Raw genomic sequence first — 17746 nt, 5'->3', positions numbered from 1 at the left:
TTGTCAGTATAACCCCAATAATGACAGCAAATGAACTTGTAATGGTCTTATTAAGTGAATAATAAAAAAAAATGTTACCATTGTTGTGTTTTGCATGCTGAATGTTGAAGTCTGTGTGTGACTCAAACATGGGCTATTGTTGGATATTGTCACAAATATAAAGGCATTATATCAACACAATTAAACATTTGTCAGAAGTGTTAGCAATAAAATGTTGAAAGATAATTAATTGGTATTACATTTTTATCTTTATGTGTAGGTGTGTGTGTGTGTGTATATATATAGGAAGGGAAGTAATAAGTAAAAAAAAAAAAAATATATATATATATATATATATATATACACACATATATACTTTGAAATCAGATAACTGTGATTTCGTGTTGCATTGCTGCATCAATAGGAAGAGATTTATAGTAATATAAATTAAGTTCCAAGTGCCCAACCAAAGGGAACACTCATCACCATAATGGTGAGATATTTTAGGAAATCAACATACATTTATGAAGTCAGCTTATGTGATGCTCTCCCAAAGTATTTAGTTGTATTTTCAATAACATTCAAGATGACTGGAAAATGAGTGAATGCAACTAAGAAGAACGATGACTGCAGAAGTGGAGGAAATGAGGGAAAAGTCTATTTAGAATATCCCCGCCTCAACCTTTGGCCCGCCCACCTGTTTTTTTTGTTTTTTTTCCTTTGGCAAAATGGTACTCAAGCCAGTCAAGTTTACTTGAGTTTTCTAAGTAACAAAGGCATAGCATGCAAACAGTTCAGATTACTAAATTATTTTAAGTAAGGTCAACAAATTATTGGACATTAAGTAAAGTTCACTAAAAAAGTCTTGAACAGCGTTGGATTTTACAGTGCAGGTAACTTTTTTTCTAAATAATTTTTTACAGTGTATGAATCGAGTGTCCTTCTGAAGAGACACGATCGCTTTATTGATTTAGGCCTTTATTAAAATCTAAACATTGATAGCAACCAATGTTTACAGCATCCAATATTGGCAAACAGAAGCTCAAGCATGAGAACCGATGAGGTTTGTTCTCACATGTCACATGGCACGTCTGAGCTTCTGCATGAACCAATGAGGTTCGTTCTCACATGTCACATGGCACGTCTGAGCTTCTGCATGAACCAATGAGGTTCGTTCTCACATGTCACATGGCACGTCTGAGCTTCTGCATGAACCAATGAGGTTCGTTCTCACATGTCACATGGCACGTCTGAGCTTCTGCTTGAACCAATGAGGTTCGTTCTCACGTAACATGGCACGTCTGAGCTTCTGCATGAACCAATGAGGTTCGTTCTCACATGTCACATGGCACGTCTGAGCTTCTGCATGAACCAATGAGGTTCGTTCTCACGTCACATGGCACGTCTGAGCTTCTGCATGAACCAATGAGGTTCGTTCTCACGCGTCAAGCAAGGTGAGCTTCTCTTTATGTTCACTGATCAATGTGTTTTAGAGCCGTTGTTTTTCTTTGTCTTTCTGTGACTCTGCATTGTAAAAAACAAAAAATCATGAACATTGAAAATGTTCTAGTGAATGATCACATCTAAATTTTTCAGTTGGTCAAATTGAATTTCTGTGAATTGATGTGATTTAATCCACAGAAATTCAATTTGATTGAATCAGATCAGTCACAAGAATATTTTCAAATGGAAACATGCATTTTTTTACAGTGTGTGATTCTGATTTAAATCCAGCTGCCCGTCTTGAATACATTTGTTATAAAGTTATAGTTGAATAGTAGCTGTATTATTATAACAGTATTTTTAATTAAACGCAACCTTGGCAAGCATAAGAGACTTCTTTCAAAAGCAGTAAAATATCTCACAGCCCCCAATCTTTTGAACAATAGTGCACATTAAACTCTTGCATTTCTCATGATATGACCTTTTCAAAATATTCTCTATTGTGTCGATTGTACAGAATTACAGATGCTTGTCATCTCAGGGCTGTACATAGAGTCATATAATTTGACATTTCAAAACAAAACAACAGTTCCAGTCAACAAAAGACAAACAGAAAAGTTCACCGTGATTGAGAAACAATATGACACACAGATAAAAAAGCCCAAACTGACAAGTGTGGACATGTAAGGCAACTCATGAGACGTGACAGCGGGGGTTAATTATGTTCGCTTCGTCATGTCGCCTGTGAACACAAACAGACCCACACACAGTCCTCGGTGTCACACCCCTGCATTAACAATTCACATGATTACCTCAAGCTCAACTGTCTAAACTGTGAACATGATGAAAGCCTTTGTAAAGTCAGCCGGGTGAAGCCATCAGTTTGAGTGTTGGTCAGTTTAAAAAACAAACAATCAAGATTGCTTTGTGTTTTCTTTTCTTAAAGTTCTGCTGAAATGCCTTGAAACGTGCAACATTATTCAGTGCGTTGATGTAATATCCACTGAGACAGGAAGACATATCGATCAGCTTCCCCTTTGTTAAAAAAAAAAGCCAATTTCGTTTAGTTTATATCACAGCTTACAGCCACTGAGTTTTCTCCTAACCTCTAACTGTTTCTCCTCCTAATCTCCTCCATATCGCATTAAAATATCATTCTGTGCAGAACTCAAACCGGTCCGAAAGCTTTTTCGGCCTGCTCTGACTCGATCACATATCCCTTATATAGAGCACTGTCTGATCGTTCCCTATCCCCTATATAGAGCACTTTCTGATCGTCCCCTATCCCCTATATAGTGCACTGCCTGATCGTTCCCTATCCCCTATATAGAGCACTTTCTGATCGTCCCCTATCCCCTATATAGAGCACTGTCTGATCGTCCCCTATCCCCTATATAGAGCACTGTCTGATCGTTTCCTATCCCCTATATAGAGCACTGTCTGATCGTTCCCTATCCCCTATATAGTGCACTGTCTGATCGTCCCCTATCCCCTATATAGAGCACTGTCTGATCGTTTCCTATCCCCCATATAATGTACTGTCTGATCGTCCCCTATGCCCTATATAGAGCACTGTCTGATCATTCCCTATCCCCTATATAGAGCACTGTCTGATCGTTCCCTATCCCCTATATAGAGCACTGTCTGATTGTTCCCTATCCCCTATATAGAGCACTGTCTGATCGTTCCCTATCCCCTATATAGAGCACTGTCTGATTGTTCCCTATCCCCTATATAGAGCACTGTCTGACCGTCCCCTATCTCCTTTCTAGAGCACTGTCTGATCGTTCCCTATCCCCTATATAGAGCACTGTCTGATCGTTCCCTACCCCCTATATAGAGCACTGTCTGATCGTTCCCTATCCCCTCTATTGAGCACTGTCTGATCGTCCCCTATCCCCTATATAGAGCACTGTCTGATCGTTCCCTATCCCCTATATAGAGCACTGTCTGATCGTTCCCTATCCCCTATATCCCCTATCCCCTATATAGAGCACTGTCTGATCGTCCCCTATCCCCTATATAGAGCACTGTCTGATCATCCCCTATCCCCTATATAGAGCACTGTCTGATCGTCCCCTATCCCCTATATAGAGCACTGTCTGATCGTTCCCTATCCCCTATATAGAGCACTGTCTGATCGTTCCCTGTCCCCTATATAGAGCACTGTCTGATCGTTTCCTATCCCCTATATAGAGCACTGTCTGATCGTCCCCTATCCCCTATATAGAGCACTGTCTGATCGTTCCCTGTCCCCTATATAGAGCACTGTCTGATCGTCCCCTATCCCCTATATAGAGCACTGTCTGATCGTTCCCTGTCCCCTATATAGAGCATTGTCTGATCGTTTCCTATCCCCTATATAGAGCACTGTCTGATCGTCCCCTATCCCCTATATAGAGCACTGTCTAATCGTCCCCTATCCCCTATATAGAGCACTGTCTAATCGTCCCCTATCCCCTATATAGAGCACTGTCTGATCGTTCCCTATCCCCTGTATAGAGCACTGTCTGATCGTTCCCTATCCCCTATATAGAGCACTGTCTGATCATTCCCTATCCCCTATATAGAGCACTGTCTGATCGTTCCCTATCCCCTATATAGAGCACTGTCTGATAGTTCCCTATCCCCTATATAGAGCACTGTCTGATCGTCCCCTATCCCCTATATCTGTATGATATACTGTCTGATCGTTTCTGTCTGATCGTTTCCTATCCCCTATATAGAGCACTGTCTGATCGTTCCCTATCCCCTATATAGAGCACTGTCTGATCGTTCCCTATCCCCTATATAGAGCACTGTCTGATCGTTTCCTATCCCCTTTATAGAGCACTGTCTGATCGTTTCCTATCCCCTATATAGTACACTGTCTGATCGTCCCCTATCCCCTATATAGAGCACTGTCTGATCCTCCACTATCCCCTATATAGTGCACTGCCTGATCGTCCCCTATCCCCTATATAGAGCACTGTCTGATCCTCCCCTATCCCCTATATAGTGCACTGTCTGATCGTTCCCTATCCCCTATATAGAGCACTGTCTGATCGTCCCCTGTCCCCTATATAGTCTAATGTCTGATCGTTTCCTATCCCCTATATAGTGCACTGTCTGATCGTTCCCTATCCCCTATATAGTGCACTGCCTGATCGTTCCCTATCCCCTATATAGTGCACTGTCTGATCGTCCCCTATCTTCCATATAGAGCACTGTCTGATCATCCCCTATCCCCTATATAGAGCACTGTCTGATCGTCCCCTATCTTCTATATAGAGCACTGTCTGATCGTCCCCTATCCCCTATATAGAGCACTGTCTGATAGTTCCCTATCCCCTATATAGAGCACTGTCTGATCGTTCCCTATCCCCTATATAGAGCACTGTCTGATCGTTCCCTATCCCCTGTATAGAGCACTGTCTGATCGTTCCCTATCCCCTATATAGAGCACTGTCTGATCGTTCCCTATCACCTATATAGAGCACTGTCTGATCGTTCCCTATCCCCTATATAGAGCACTGTCTGATCGTTTCCTATCTCCTATATAGAGCACTGTCTGATCGTTTCCTATCCCCTATATAGTGCACTGTCTGATCGTTCCCTATCCCCTATATAGAGCACTGTCTGATCGTTCCCTATCCCCTATTTAGAGCACTGTCTGATCGTTCCCTATCCCCTGTATAGAGCACTGTCTGATCGTTCCCTATCCCCTATATAGAGCACTGTCTGATAGTTCCCTATCCCCTATATGGAGCACTGTCTGATCGTTCCCTATCCCCTATATAGAGCACTGTCTGATCGTCCCCTATCCCTTATATAGAGCACTGTCTGATCGTTTCCTATCCCCTATATAGTGCACTGCCTGATCGTTCCCTATCCCCTATATAGAGCACTGTCTGATAGTTCCCTATCCCCTATATAGAGCACTGTCTGATCGTTCCCTATCCCCTATATAGAGCACTGTCTGATCGTCCCCTATCCCTTATATAGAGCACTGTCTGATCGTTTCCTATCCCCTATATAGTGCACTGTCTGATCGTTCCCTATCCCCTATATAGTGCACTGCCTGATCGTTCCCTATCCCCTATATAGTGCACTGTCTGATCGTCCCCTATCTTCTATATAGAGCACTGTCTGATCATCCCCTATCCCCTATATAGAGCACTTTCTGATCGTCCCCTATCTTCTATATAGAGCACTGTCTGATCGTCCCCTATCTTCTATATAGAGCACTGTCTGATCGTTCCCTATCCCCTATATAGAGCACTGTCTGATCATCCCCTATCCCCTATATAGAGCACTGTCTGATCGTTCCCTATCCCCTGTATAGAGCACTGTCTGATCGTTCCCTATCCCCTATATAGAGCACTGTCTGATAGTTCCCTATCCCCTATATAGAGCACTGTCTGATCGTCCCCTATCCCCTATATAGAGCACTGTCTGATCGTCCCCTATCCCCTATATAAAGCACTGTCTGATCGTCCCCTATCCCCTATATAGAGAACTGTCTAATTGTTCCCTATCCCCTATATAGAGCACTGTCTGATCGTTCCCTATCCCCTATATAGAGCACTGTCTGATCGTTCCCTATCCCCTATATAGAGCACTGTCTGATCGTTCCCTATCCCCTATATAGAGCACTGTCTAATTGTTCCCTATCCCCTATATAGAGCACTGTCTGATCGTTCCCTATCCCCTATATAGAGCACTGTCTGATCGTTTCCTATCCCCTATATAGTGCACTGTCTGATCGTTCCCTATCCCCTATATAGTGCACTGCCTGATCGTTCCCTATCTTCTATATAGAGCACTGTCTGATCATCCCCTATCCCCTATATAGAGCACTTTCTGATCGTCCCCTATCTTCTATATAGAGCACTGTCTGATCGTCCCCTATCTTCTATATAGAGCACTGTCTGATCGTTCCCTATCCCCTATATAGAGCACTGTCTGATCATCCCCTATCCCCTATATAGAGCACTGTCTGATCGTTCCCTATCCCCTGTATAGAGCACTGTCTGATCGTTCCCTATCCCCTATATAGAGCACTGTCTGATAGTTCCCTATCCCCTATATAGAGCACTGTCTGATCGTCCCCTATCCCCTATATAGAGCACTGTCTGATCGTCCCCTATCCCCTATATAGAGCACTGTCTGATCGTCCCCTATCCCCTATATAGAGAACTGTCTAATTGTTCCCTATCCCCTATATAGAGCACTGTCTGATCGTTCCCTATCCCCTATATAGAGCACTGTCTGATCGTTCCCTATCCCCTATATAGAGCACTGTCTGATCGTTCCCTATCCCCTATATAGAGCACTGTCTAATTGTTCCCTATCCCCTATATAGAGCACGGTCTGATCGTTACCTATCCCCTATATAGTGCACTGTCTGATCGTTCCCTATCCCTTATATAGAGCACTGTCTGATCGTTTCCTATCCCCTATATATAGCACTGTCTAATTGTTCCCTATCCCCTATATAGAGCATGGTCTGATCGTTACCTATCCCCTATATAGTGCACTGTCTGATCGTTCCCTATCCCCTATATAGAGTACTGTCTGATCGTTCCCTATCCCCTATATAGAGCACTGTCTGATTGTTCCCTATCCCCTATATAGAGCACTGTCTGATCGTCCCCTTTCCCCTATATAGAGTGCTCTCTGATCGTCCCCTATCCCCTATATAGAGTACTGTCTGATCGTTCCCTATCCTCTATATAGTGCACTGTCTGATCGTTCCCTATCCCCTATATAGAGTGCTGTCTGATCGTCCCCTATCCCCTATATAGAGTGCTGTCTGATCGTCCCCTATCCCCTATATAGAGTACTGTCTGATCGTTCCCTATCCTCTATATAGAGTACTGTCTGATCGTCCCCTATCCCCTATATAGAGTACTGTCTGATCGTTCCCTATCCTCTATATAGAGCACTGTCTGATCGTTCCCTATCCCCTATATAGTGCACTGTCTGATCGTCCCCTATCCCCTATATAGAGTACTGTCTGATCGTTCCCTATCCTCTATATAGAGTACTGTCTGATCGTTCCCTATCCTCTATATAGAGTACTGTCTGATCGTTCCCTATCCTCTATATAGAGTACTGTCTGATCGTTCCCTATCCTCTATATAGAGTACTGTCTGATCGTTCCCTATCCTCTATATAGAGTACTGTCTGATCGTCCCCTATCCCCTATATAGAGTACTGTCTGATCGTTCCCTATCCTCTATATAGAGTACTGTCTGATCGTCCCCTATCCCCTATATAGAGTACTGTCTGATCGTTCCCTATCCTCTATATAGAGTACTGTCTGATCGTCCCCTATCCCCTATATAGAGCACTGTCTGATCGTTCCCTATCCTCTATATAGAGTACTGTCTGATCGTCCCCTATCCCCTATATAGAGTACTGTCTGATCGTTCCCTATCCTCTATATAGAGTACTGTCTGATCGTCCCCTATCCCCTATATAGAGCACTGTCTGATCGTTCCCTATCCTCTATATAGAGTACTGTCTGATCGTTCCCTATCCTCTATATAGAGTACTGTCTGATCGTCCCCTATCCCCTATATAGAGTGCTGTCTGATCGTCCCCTATCCCCTATATAGAGTACTGTCTGATCGTCCCCTATCTGTCTGATCGTTCCCTATCCTCTATATAGTGCACTGTCTGATGCCTGTGCTCACCACAGAACTTATTTCAGGCATTGAATCAAAAACCCATTGACTTCAGGACGATAGAACTGGAAGTGGTAAAATGCATCCTGTTTCCGGGTTTACAAAAATACGTCATCCCTGCCGCACACCTCTGCTATAGTCATAGCTATGAACAGTCCTCATTTCCTATCACTGTAATTAAAACAACATGATTTTTCCATTTAAAAAAATTAGAAAGAAAAATATACAGATTTGGAGCAGCTTGAGGGCAGGCACATGATGTCAAAATGTTAATTTTTGTACGAATTAAATTATGCGGATTACATCATCATACCCACTGCTGTTATTTCATCTGAACAGAGCAAGATTACGACTGCGGTTCAGTCTCAGATGCCACCTGGTTAAAGCCACTGCTGTGCACAAAGTCAGAAGGCGAGAATGTGATTGGTGCGGCTCCGGGCTCTTCTTTCCAAAGAGACACTGTGGTGTAATTAGTTCAGTGCAATAATATAATGCAAGTGAGCTTCCATCTCAGCCTTTTCTACGGACCTGAATATCACAAAGATTTGGGCATTCATCAACATCAAGTCTTGAGGTTTACACTCTACTAGAGCAGGTTTTCCTGCTTGAATGTTGATTATTCCCTCATATTCTCTAGGACTGTTCACGAATATTCAAATAGTCGAATATTCGATCTGTAATTAACATTCGAAAGCTAAAAATACTTTTCGAATTGTACTGCGTTGATTTGCTGGCTGTAAATGCAGTGGCTCTATGAGAAATCCCTCTAAATCTGGCAGTTATAGCTCAATCCACTGGGGGCGCTGTGGAGCGGGTTAATAAGTTGAGTGTATTTGATCACATAATGCCGTCGTCTGCCTCGCGATGTTTGGAATTACTTAGATGACAATTGAATATGATCTTACAAAATGGAGTTACGTTTGATAAAATCAGTTAATGAACCCGAGTTATCATAATAACACCAGAACAACCAGAATCACATGAAATGCCAGTGGAATGAGGATAGAGTCCATCACTGCGTTCACGAGTGCGGGTAAGAGCATCTGTAAATTACTCCGAGTGAGAGCGAGATAACTTATGATAGCAAAAATGTTCTTGAGAAAAATGCTTCCTTTAAGTTTCGTTGAGGGTTTAAGAACAGAAAACCCAAAGTGCTTCACTTAAACTTCACTTTACCGTCAGCTTTGTCTCTTCATGGTATGTCAGTGGCACATTTTCTCACCGACAATAATATCATCATCCAATAATATTATCATTTCTCTCAAAATGAAAATGAGAAACAATACAAACACGACAACGACAACCGTATACCGACTGGTGTGTGTGTGTGTGTTTACGTTCTGCACAATAACATGGCGCGCTTGAGCTTATAATGCTTGAGCTTATAATGTTTTTGTTCTTTGGGCATATATATATATATATATTTTACTGTTTAATGTTTTAAAACCTTAATATATAACGTAAGCGTATTGTGTACATTGCCTAATCATAAGTTTGTTTAGAAATGGTGAAGACATGTTGATAAAAAATAAAATAAAGGTCTCTCTCATTTTCTCAAAATACCGAATTTAAATAAACGAATATTCGAATATTCGATTTTTATGTGCCCAAATTTTCAAATACAATATTTTGGGGAAATGGCCATTCCTCATATTCTCCATTGTTGTGGCTCCTCTCTTCCCAGTCTGTCAGTAACTCTGTTTAGTTCCTGTCTCTATGAAGCCCCTCCTTCTAAAAAGCACACTGTGCTCTGATTGGTCGTCTGGAGCAGTGATTAATGTTTGGGAAATGTCCCGCCCCTTACCATAACCACCAGTTTCGATCATAGACTGTAGTGTCCATTTAGGTTTCTGAAGAGCATTTTTAAAGCCTCAAAGTCGGCCATTGTCATTTTGGCAACGCGTCATTCCCTGATAACTGAAAATGAGCAAAGAGGCAGGAAGTGGGTGGGGCTTAGGTGCCTGATTCCTGAAACCACGCCCACCTAGTGCGACCAATCTGGCAATCCACCTGTCACTCAAGTGGCCACGCCTTTAATTATTCAGAACTAAAGCTTAATATAATTCAAAAGGATGATTGATAAAAAGATTCACCCCCTCACAGTTATAATGAAGGGCAAAATTAGTTATAAAGATATGTACCAGTCTGTAAACATTTTATAATGGGGGAGAAACAGATTTGACTTGATGAAATGCAGTTTAAGTCACTTCTGTGTTGGTTTAAAGAGAGAGCGCGGGAGGCTGCCACTTGATTTCAACACACTACACTGTACATGTTTTGTTGTTGGTTTAACTTAAAAAAGTAAGTAACCTGGTTGCCTTAAAATTTTGAGTTTATTGAAATAAAAAATTTGAGTTGATACAATGAATGAAATTAGTGTAATACATATAAACTCAAAATATTATTGTATCTGAACCACATAAAACATGTGATAAATCATCAATTTGGCATGTTTCACTGCGTCATCACAAATAAAACACACAATTACCCAAAATCTTTTAATAATATTAGAATAAAGGTTGTCAATTCTCAAAAATGTTCATTGTATTAACTCAAATTTTTAATTTCAACACTGTTAAAAAATTATTTAAAAAGTAAGCTACCTGGTTGCCTTAAAATTTTGAGTTCATTGAAATTAAAAATTTGAGTTAATACAATGAACATTTTTGAGAATTATTAAAGGGGGGGTGAAATGCTGTTTCCTGCATACTGAGCTTTCCACTGTTAAAGACTTGGATTCCCATCCTAAACATAGACAAAGTTTCAAAAACTAATGTTGGACGTTTGATGGAGTATTTCTGTGTCAAAAATACTCCTTCCGGTTTCTCACAAGTTTCTGAGAGTTTTTTTCGAGTATGGGTCGTCTCGACGTCGATAGAGCGGAAGGTCCTTGTATGGGCCGTACGGGCTCTTCTCCCGGTATGGTGCGCGCGCGTGACTAGAGCGAGAGAGGAAATGCACGCCGTAAACACTCAGGTGCAGATCCAGTAGATCCAGGCGCCGCGCTCCACTTTATTCCTCTGGGTGACGTCGAGCGACTTCAACGCTTCAGCACAGCATTCTGGGAAGGCAGCGCTGCATTTGAACCGTTTTGAACGCAGAAATGACGGGAAGCTTCACAACATCGCTTCAGTCGCGTCGTAAAGTGGATCTCCACGGTCACTGCTGTCAGGACTTCACCAAATCATACCAAAGAAGTGTGTTTTTGACGGAGCGGTCCCAGCGATAAAGGTTCGGTCCTGCTTTGGAAGCAGCCGGTGATCTTCAAATGTCTGTGCTGTCGGCTATCGTCGCGCGAGTAAACATCAGTAAACGACACGATGGCATGCGTCGTCATTCAAATGCGCTAACGGACTCCATTGCTGTTCTCTGTATAGCGTTACAGTATTCTGACGTGCAAAACCGTTCTGCTTGCTACTGCTAAGGTTTAGTCGCATACAATAGTCCATAAACCGAATCATGTCCTCATAAACTGCGAGTAAACACACACAAATGTTGACAGGTCACTAAATACAGTCCATACCACAGAGACGGACGTCCTGCTGCTGCTGTTTCTCCTGTTCAATTTATTTCAGCCTCTGGATGATTCTGGATCAGTATTAGCTGAGATCGATAGCGAGGGTTTCTCCACGCTTGAGGACGTCACCGCTTTGTGCGCGCTCGTCATTCTTTAGCTCCGCCCACACGATACGCCTCCAGGCGCTCGTTTTTTTCCGGAAAGACTCGGTACAGCCCATATTTCTTTTATAAATATTATAAAACTAAAGGCTTTTCGGAGATATGAAGGATGCAATACTACTCTATAGGTACTCAAGATTGACATGAGATTGACTGAAACTGAGTGTTTCACCCCCCCTTTAAAAGATTTTATAAGCATATTGGGTAATTGTGTGTTTTATTTGTGATGATGGAGCCAAATTGTGCTATTTTCATGATTTATCAAATTTTTTATGTGGTTCAGATACAATAATATTTTGAGTTTCTATTTATTAAACTTCCTTAAAATTCCTTAAAATTAAAATTCCTTCATTATATGAACTCAATATTTTATTCCAATAAACTCAACATTTTAAGGCAACCAGGTTACTTACTTTAAACCACCAATATTTTTTTTTACAGTGAATGAATTGAAAATATTAAAGCAACCAGGTAACTTTTTTTAAAAATAATTTTAATACAGTGTACTAACTAATATGAGGAATATTGTGACGTGTTCGTTGCATCACGTGTGTGTGAAGAACACAACTTTGCCATCTTGTGAAGGTTAAAAGATCTCTTTTGATGAGCTGCCTGTGCAGTCTCTGCATAAAAGCGTCTTCCTCGTGTCGCTTTAATATTTCAGCTCTGCTCTGTGAGGCAGTGACAGTGAGCCCGAGGCGAGCTCGCCAATTACACTAACACTGACTATTCTCTATGATGTGCCATGGAGCCTTTCATCACTGATGCATTACCGAAGCAAATTATAGATTTTACAACAAAGTTAACTCGAGAGCTGTCAACCAGATCAACCTACCTCGCCACATTTAGTCACTTTTTCCATTGAGCATCTATCAAATATACACGCTCAATCTGTCTCTGGCAGAGTAAAGGAAGGCTGGCTCCTTGAGAAAAGCTTATGCTGTGGGCAAACTGACAAGACGATCTGCTCTTTACATTAATACTCTGCAATAAACACCAAAGGCCCTCTGCTAAAACCATTAAACTTACATAAGGCCCCTGTGCTTGCTAAGAGCACTTAGCGCAAAACAAAACAGAAGCAGTGCTCTGGTATTTGTTGTTTCCTCGGCTCTATGTGAATTTTTAAAATTAGACTAGGGTTGGTCTTAACACAGATTTCCTGATTCGATTTTGACCCACGAGCCACTCACATAAGAAAGACATTTTGTCTGTAAATTATACAGGGAATCACTTTTGGTACTAATTGGTACATTACTAAGAAAGAGTTTATAAATGAACAACAAAGGCCCATTACATAACTGAACCAAAGTGACCAATCAAAGTAAATCACATTTATTATGTTAAATTATACTAATGTCAAGCATTATATAATCATAAACTCACACACACTTTAGTTTTAAAACCCAAACTAAACTCAAAAAGTTATAAACCATATGTACACATATACTGAGGATGCACCGATATGACAATTTCGGCCAATCCTGATAATTCTTTATATTTTAGAGCCAATATCTGAAATATTAAAATATCAACCGATAAATCAAAATCCAAATTTTGATATCATTTTTGAAAGCCTGATTACAAAAGCAAAAAGCCTCACCAATAAAATCCATGTCCCAAACAAAAAAAGTACAAAAGTTTTTTTTAAACTTGCAATATGTAAGATTTTTTTTTGCAGTAAAATATCCAAAAACCACTACACTGTAAAAAATTCAATATTGTTCAATAAGTTATGCGAACATGTGTTTTTACTTTGTTTTAACTTATCAAAATAAGTTAAGAAATGTTAAACTTTTTTTTAATAAGTTATACAAGTTGAAATAACTTAAACATCCAAGTCGATTGTACTTAAAGGGGTACTTCAGCGATGGGAAGATGAATCTGTATTAAAAACTGGGTCATCAATGTAGTAGAAATGTGAAAATATTTTTGAATTTGGTGCTTTCTAGACTGAGAAAAGACAGAAAATGTATTTTTGTCTCATGGGGATGAAAGACTACAATTCCCAGAATGCTTCGCTGCCCTGTGAGGCCATTCCCAACGCCACCAACTTGATTACAGTGACTGAGTTAGAGAAGAAACTACAATTAAAAACTGAACGTGTGTGTTCAATATAATGAGTGAGTCACCGCGCGAGTATCACAGCACTGAGCACTGACTGCAGGAGTGAGAGAAATGAGCTGATGAGCTCTCGTGATGAGAGCTGAGGTAATCGCGACTACACTCGCCGCATACATTCACAACGCGCAGGGGCGTAGCACCAAATTTTGGGCCCTGGGTACAAACCATCTTGCTGGGCCCCCGTACCATGTATGTGTATGTATAGAAAACTGACTTCTAAGGCCCCCCCCCTGCCTCGGGCCCTGGTTACTCAGTACCCTTTATCACGCTTTATCACGCCTTTGGGCAAACATTCCTCTGATGCAAATATCGTCAATTTGCATCATAGGAGGAATTTTTCCAGTGTTTTATATTTTATTTTATTACTAATAATATCCCAAATGTGTCCAACTATTTGTAAAGAAAGTTGAGGGAGTTGTGAGGTGGGGCCTCCATGGATCGGACTTGTTTGTTCTGCTCATCCCACAGATGCTCGATTGGATTGAGATCTGGGGAATCTGGAGGCCGAGTCGACGCCTCAAACTGGTTGTTGTGCTCCTCAAACCATTCCTGAAGCATTTGTGCTTTGTGTCAGTAGCATTATCCTGCTGGAAGAGCCACAGCCACCAGAATACCGTTTCCATGAAAGGCTGAACATGGTCTCAGCAATGCTTAGGTAGGTGGAGCGTGTCAAAGTAACATCCACATGGATGGAGGACCCAAGGTTTCCCAGCAGAACATTGGCCAAAGCATCACACTGCCTCCGCCGGCTCGCCTTCTTCCCATAGTGCATCCTGGGGCCATGTGTTCCCCAGGTAAGCCACACACACACACACACACACACCCGGCCATCCGTGTGATGTAAAAGAACACGTGATTCCTCAGACCAGGCCACCTTCTTCCATTGCTCCGTGGTCCAGTTCTGATGCTCACGTGCCACTGTTGGTGCTTTCGGCGGGGTCAGGGGTCAGAGGTCACCCTGACTGGTCCATACGCCTCAAACTGAGCTGCTCTGTGTATTCTGACAGCTTTCTATCAGAACCAGCATTAACTTCTGGAGCAGTTTGAGCTCCAGTAGCTCGTCTGTTTGATCGGACCCCACGGGCCAGCCTTCGCTCCCCACGTGCATCAATGAGCCTTGGCCGCCCATGACCCTGTGGCCGGTTCTCCACTGGTCCTTCCTTGGAGCACTTTTGATAGATACTGACCACTGCAGACCGGGAACAGCCCACAAGAGCTGCAGTTTTGGAGATGCTCTGACCCAGTCGTCTAGCCGTCACAATCTGGCCAAACTCGCTCAAATCCTTACGCTTGCCCATTTCTCCTGCTTCACACACATCAACTCTGAGGACAAAATGTTCACTTGCTGCCTAATATATCCCACCCACTAACAGGAGCCGTGATGAAGAGATCATCAGTGTTATTCACTTCACCATAATCATAATGTTTTGTCTGTTTTGGGGGAAATTATTGAAAACGCTGCCGGTAGCTGGCAAGTAAAAAAAAAAAAAAAAAAAGTTAAATATCAATTTCTGCATAAATCCTTTTGGATTCTCATTGCTGAAAATCTTCTTGAAATGTCGACAACATGAAGCAAACTCTCAGATTGTTCACAGGCAGCCAATCAAGACCACAAGCTGGCATTATGCAAATTTTTTACATTGTTACATAAGTTATGTAACATGAAGTGAAAGTGGAATTACTGACGACTCGTTTTCAGTTCAGAAGCAATTCTTTCTTTTAGGAGACAATAACTTTCTCATCTTTGAGCTTTCCCATTCACAAACAGCTGGATGAACGGTATTCAGTGCCGCCATTTGTTAGTGAAATTTAGGAATTTCTGAATGAAAACTAATTTTGTTCCAGTGCAGAGGCTCCAGACAGCTCAACCTCCAACTCGCATAGCTTTGCCTCATAAATCTTGTGCCTCAGGTATTCTTCATGCCGTGGAAAACCAGGAATTTCTGACCTTTCAGCTGTGCTTTCTGTAAACACGGCGGTCTGGGAGGGCATGGTACAGTGCGCTTAAACACACACTCACAGACGTGATAAAACACACTGGGCATGATTTACCGACTGGCACCGGAGGAATAGACAGCATGTAAACGCAGACTGGAGGATGAGTGAGAAAAACAACAGGTTTTTTCTCCTGTGAGAAATATAGATGCTGTCGGTGGACAGGTTTGCTCAGGAACGCAGATGAAATTCTTCATACGGATGACAGCTCCTGACGGTGAAGACTCAGGTCAGCAAACGGTCGCGTCTGTGATGTATGGATTGAGCTGAACTTTCTTTTTTTCTTTTTTCTGGAATGAGCTGGAAAGAAAAGCATAGCTCCAGGTCCGGATTGTTTTTGCACAGTTTGAATATGACATTCAACTCCCTTTGTTATCAACCCAAAGCCAGAGGGCTGATGGGAATAAAATGTGAAACATCGTTTGTTGCAGCCTTGGAGGGAGGAAGAGTATGAAAATGTTTGAGGACCATCAAATAGAAATTAGAGCCGTTCCCCAGAGTGACTGAGAGTCGGCCGGACTTTACAAGCTCCAAAAGAATGTCATAGATGACGAATGGAGAGAGAGAGAGAGAGAGAGAGAGAGAGAGAGAGAGAGAGAGAGAGAGAGAGAGAGAGAGAGAGAGGAGAGAGAGAGAGGAGAGAGAGAGAGAGAGAGAGAGAGAGAGAGAGTGAGAGAGTTCATTGAAATTAAAAATGTGAGTTAATACAATGAACATTTTTGAGAATCGACATACTTCACTGTAAAAAAATATTGTTGGTTTAACTTAGAAAAGTAAGTAACCTGCTTGCCTTAAATTTTTGAGTTTATTGAAATTAAAAATTTAAGTTGATACAATGAAGAAAATTGGTTTAATAAATAGAAACTCAAAATATTATTGTATCTGAACCACATAATTTTTTATTAATAAATCATGAAAATGGCACAATTTTGCATGTTTCACTGCGTCATCAGAAATACAACACACACAATTACCTAATATGCTTCTTTAAAAAAAGAAGATATTTTAATAATATTTGAATAAAGGTTGTCGATTCTCAAAAATGTTCATTGTATAAACTCAAATTTTTTATTTCAATGAACTCAAAATGAAGGCAACTTATTTTTTAAATATTTTTTTACAGTGTTAATTAAATATTATTATTTTTTTTTTTAAAAGAAGCATATTAGGTAATTGTGTGTTTTATTTGTGATGACGCAGTGAAACATGCCAAATTGTGCTATTTTGATAATTTATCAAAAAATGTTTTGTGTAAAACGGTTTAATATTTTGAGTTTCTATTTATTAAAACCAATTTCTTTCATTGTATTAACTAAATTTTTTTAATTTCAATAAACTCAAAAATTTAAGGTAACCAGGTTACTTACTTTTTTAAGTTAAACCAACAAAAGTTTTTTACAGTTTGATGCTTCTGATGCAATAGTATCGGAATAAAAAATTTCATGCTATGTTTAATGGAAAACTAATTTCAGAATGTATTTGTTTTCCCCCTGATTTGCTTATGAAATCCGGATGCGCCCGTCTGAGTTCAGAATATAAATGCCACAAATTAGCTTGATAAGTGACCTAGAAATGTAGATCGTTCAGCACTTCTTATGCATTTTACATTATATTCAAATATTTAATACGTCCTGTATTTTTCCATATTTATGCTTAAATGAATTTAGCTCTGAGCAGGGTTACTGTCATTGTAAATAAAACTGAAAAAATAAAAAAAGAATATTAAATTAAATAAAGCCAATGTGCATTATACGTTGTTTTTGTTTTTACAAAAATATAATTTTATAATTTTTTTGAATGAAAGAAAATATAAATATTATATAATATTATAAAATGGATATATTATATATTGTGATTGT

This window comes from Pseudorasbora parva, chromosome 19 (genome assembly GCF_024679245.1).
Source record: "Pseudorasbora parva isolate DD20220531a chromosome 19, ASM2467924v1, whole genome shotgun sequence".
NCBI lineage: Eukaryota > Metazoa > Chordata > Actinopteri > Cypriniformes > Gobionidae > Pseudorasbora > Pseudorasbora parva.
Note: the sequence above shows the minus strand (reverse complement) of the source record.